The 4,552-nt window shown below is 35.9% G+C and overlaps 1 non-coding gene across 1 annotated transcript; it reads right to left on the minus strand.

Annotated features, from left to right (window-relative positions):
- Positions 1–3,864: 3,864 nt before the first annotated feature.
- Trnan-auu lies at positions 3,865–3,937 on the minus strand. Its single transcript has one exon. It is a non-coding gene; the product is annotated as a tRNA-Asn (tRNA).
- Between the last annotated feature and the right edge of the window lie 615 nt (positions 3,938–4,552).

The following is a 4,552-nucleotide window of genomic DNA, read 5'->3' on the forward strand; positions in this document are numbered from 1 at the left end:
CTTATATAGTGCTCCGATTCGTCACCCAGTGACGCTCATGGTGCTTCAACATTATTACCCCTGCCGTCGATTTCACCAAACTCTTCCTAACTGAAGATTAATCTTAGGACTTAACCCTGCACTGTAACATGCAGACCTCAAGATTAATCCTAAGTTAGGACGTGTTACTCGTCCTAACTCGAGAAAGGATTAATCCTAGTGTTTCTTGAAATCGGCTGCTGGTCACTGGGCCTTATATCATTCCTTAAACCATCTCGGCTCCCTGGGGAGTATGCAGCAAAGTATACTCGGTACTTTCCAGAGTTCTGTGAACAAAAATCCGTAGGCAAATCACTCGGATGGGATTGAAACCCACGACCTTTGCATTACTAGAGAAGATGTCTTACCACTAGACCACCAAGCTAGCCCGGTGGCTAGAGACCATTCAAATCCATTTGGATCTAGTTGTAAGACATCTATTCTAGCAATGCATAGATCATGGGTTCGAATCCCGCTTGAGTAATTCAGGAAAGAACTGAATATATACAGTGCAGTGGTGTAAGGGTCAAAAACAAATTATATTCTTTACCCCTGAGGCAAAAACTAGCTTCTTGAAATATTTTATGAAGTTTGAAATTTTCCATAAAAGATTTCTTTAGGTACTGTGATTTCCCTTTTCTACAAAAAGACCAAGTATCAGAGTCTTTTTTAGAACATTTTCAAGACGCAAGAAAGTATTTGGATGTTTTTATTTACTATTAGCAACCTTTGATTTGCCGTTTATAGACACAAAAAATTGTCTAAGTATCTCTTATATAGTTCTTTGAAATCTACTCAATGTACAGTACTGAATTTCCATTTGGTTTTTGCTTGTAAATGTGCACTTTGAAGAAAAACATTTAAGTGTTTGATGAAATGAAAAACAAAAAAAATGTATCTAACCAATTGTTTTGCATATGAGCTTATACCAGTAAGTTTTTTGTTTTCAAGAACTATCTTTCCGAAAAAGCTGTAGTGGCTAGATTTTTTTTTTTATTAATAGTCTCATTAATGATCAAAAATTTATTTTGTGGTTCTCAAGAAGTTTATAACAAAATCTCACACTTGAATTTTATGTGCATGACGTGTGTAGACAGTTTCTGTATCATGTTTTTTATGTTTATTACAGCATTGTGATCCCTTTGTTATGAGTAAACCATAACAATTTGTGTATAAATTACCACAAAAAGGCTTGAAATTCTTTTAAATATTTTCATATTTTAAACTTTTCTTAGATTTACATTTTTCAATTTTTACTTTTTATGCATGTTAGATTGCATTTATTATACAAATATTAGGTAAGTTTAGTAAAGAAAACCAACAAAACAAAAAACCGCTATGGCATTTAAAAAAAAATTATTTAGATTTTCCTTTTCATAATATAAACTTTGTCTTAAATTTAAATGTTTCTCAACTAGACTGCATTTCTTACAAAATTGGTTAGTTTAGTTTAAAACAACAAGGCAAAGGCATTTTAATTTTTTTCTAGTTTAAAGTCTCAAGTTATCACCAAGCCAACTGTGCTGTAATCATGGATAAAGAATAATAAGTCCAAGAGCTCAATAAAGTACACCTTTTGGAGCGAATACCTGAACTTATGAAGTCAAATTTCCTTTAACATTAGTGACAAGTATAATGCAGCCTTCCAACTCCACCTCTCTCTCTCTTCTGTCTTTTCTGTAGCATATTTTTTTTCTCATATTCATGTTCAAAGCAGTCACTAGAGCCTGTAAGCTAGATCTGTGTTTCTCAAATGCCATGTGACTGGGATGCCTTCCCAGCTGCTAAGCAGAGCTGTCTCTTGTTTGGTTTTTAATATTTTAGAGAGTGCGCTAGACCTAGAATTTGTCAGATATATTTTCAGCTTAATGAATTTTATAGGCTCCTATAATTTTAAGAACGACAACAATATTTACTTAGTTAGACACTGTTTGTCATAGATTATGTTAATTGCAAATCAGTAAACAAATAATAACAATGGATCATTTGATAAACTAGTCAACTATGATAAAATGTAACACAATCTACTTGAAATTTATACAATTTGACAATTGGTTATATGTAGAAAACTTTACCAGGTAGTAACAAAGTATTTTGCTCAGTTAACCCTTTGGTGCACAAGTTGGTCGCTAGCAACGACCAAAATAACGTCAAAGTGGACTTTATAAACAGTCATAACTTTAAAAATACAACCCCAAAATGCCCTTATTCCATTGTTGAGAGCGATTGTTGAGCTTTTTGCGTTTGGTGTGATGTTCATGAGGGGTTGCTGGTGAATTTTTTTGAGAAAAACAATGTTGAACATTTTTTTATATTTTTTTTTATTAATCTGTGCACCAAAGGGTTACAGTGCAAAGTGTACATCATTGTGTCTTTTAGCTGGTATCATATTTCTGTTCAGTAAGATTTTCCTGAATAAAAGGAGGATTAATCAATCACTGTGTGATGGGTTTGTTTGTAGTTTAAATCAAGAGATCAGTGTCAGAGAAGTGGTTTGAATTTGATTCCTTTGTGGTTTCATGATAACTCAGAGTTCTTTGATCTTGACCTGTAAAAATTTGCTTTCAACACATTTTTTTGATGCATAAATAAAAGAGATGCTTAATAATATGAATAAAACCAAGTCTTTGTATTTCGCCAAATCCACCCAAAGAGTGTTCAGGGCGCATGAGAGAAAAACCCTCGAAAGAGGAAAATAGAACAGATTTTGTTTTTACAAACAAAAAATATAGTTTGCTTTTGCAGGTAAATTTTCAAGCTAATCTAAAAAGATTTAACACAAGCAATTTTCAAGCTAATCTTTATCAAAGTTTCAACACTAGAACTATTACAAATTTATTATGGTTAGTCATCCAGAGAGTGGATCTAAGCATGACAAAAATTACTTATCGCCTAATGACTTTCTCCTTTTAGAATGTAAGGGCAACCAAATCCCCACACCAATGAAAGGGTATTAGTGCACATTGTTGTGATTGGGAGTCTTGTGATGAGGCAAGTCCATTCAATGTTATCAGTTATAAGTTCTAAGATCATTGTTATGGAGGATGGAGATGTGGGAATGTGGGTGGGGCTCACAAATTGTAACTTTACAGAATATTTTCCAACATCTTTTCTTGATGTCTTTCCTTTAGGCCCCCTAACCTTTAATTTTATTTTGTGTTGGGCATCTTTGTAGTACTGACCATGGGCAGCCATCCTTCCATTAAAAATCACTCAATGCCCCTTATTTTTGACAGCGCGAGGGCGCTATAAATAGTATTTTTATCACTTCCGGGGGTACACGCGATTCGCCCTGCACAAATTAATAGGCGTTCTGTCACTTTTGTTGCGCCGTAGTTTCAATTTGCTTTAGAGGTGGATTATAACGGCTCCTTTAAAAGTCTTATTGTCTGTGATGGATTAGATGTCTGTGGTGGTAATGTGTTCCAATCTTTAAAAACTGTTTTGGGTATGAATGAATATACCCCCGGAAGTGATTGAGTGCGCCCTCACACGGTCAAAAATATGGCCCATTGGAGGTGTATGACGCAGAGTATTCCAGTTTGTCTGGGGTTGCTTGTCGCTTAGTCCTATGTGTTGTTGTAAGTTTCATCCCTCTGAAGAAAGTTCACATAGCGTTTAATCTGTCTTTAGTTAAATAGTGTACCTTTCTCACTATAATGATTATGTTAGTCCATTTGTGTTTTGGTTTGTCTAGGCATGGCAACCACAAGCTTTGGCTTTTCTGGTCATGCCCCCATTTCCAATCATCCTCTTACTGTTCTTTGTTGTTGTTATTTTGATTCTTGGTTGTATTGGAAATACATGTCTTTAAATGAAATGAATTTTTTGGGTTGAACAAAGAATTGACTAGAGTGGGATTCGAACCAACGACCTCCGGATTAATGTGCCGGCGCTCTACCAACTGAGCTATCTAGCCCTATATTGGCGGTGTCCCTATTTTGTCAATGTCTTTGTTTGGGGGTGCCAGTCAGAAGCCATTCAACCGTTAACTGCCGTGTAGCCAGGGATCACACCCAAATTACGATACAACCTGGGAAGCGGCAGCCAGGGGAACACCTTAAGGGGATGCTACTTTTGTTTCAGATATTAATATAAACCACAAGGGAAACTGACTGGGTAAATTTTGAAATGATTTTTGGGGTTGAACAAAGAATTTACTAGAGTGGGATTCGAACCAACGACCTCCGGATTACCGTGCTGGCGCTCTACCAATTACTGAGCTATCTAGCCCTATATCATTTCAGCAGTTAACGGTTGTACGGCTTCTGACTGGCACCCCCGAACAAAGATATTGACAAAATAGGGACACCGCCAATATAGGGCTAGATAGCTCAGTTGGTAGAGGGCCAGTTGGTAGAGGGTTAATCCGGAGGTTGTTGGTTCGAATCCCACTCTAGTCAATTCTTTGTTCAACCCCAGAAAACATTTCGAAATTTACCCAGTCAGTTTCCCTTGTGGTTTATATTGAAATGAAATGAAATGAAATGAAAGAAAAAACAGCTAGTACTAAAAAAAAAAGTCTTTCCTACTT

Source organism: Asterias rubens, chromosome 5, assembly GCF_902459465.1.
Source record: "Asterias rubens chromosome 5, eAstRub1.3, whole genome shotgun sequence".
NCBI classification, from domain to species: Eukaryota; Metazoa; Echinodermata; class Asteroidea; order Forcipulatida; family Asteriidae; genus Asterias; species Asterias rubens.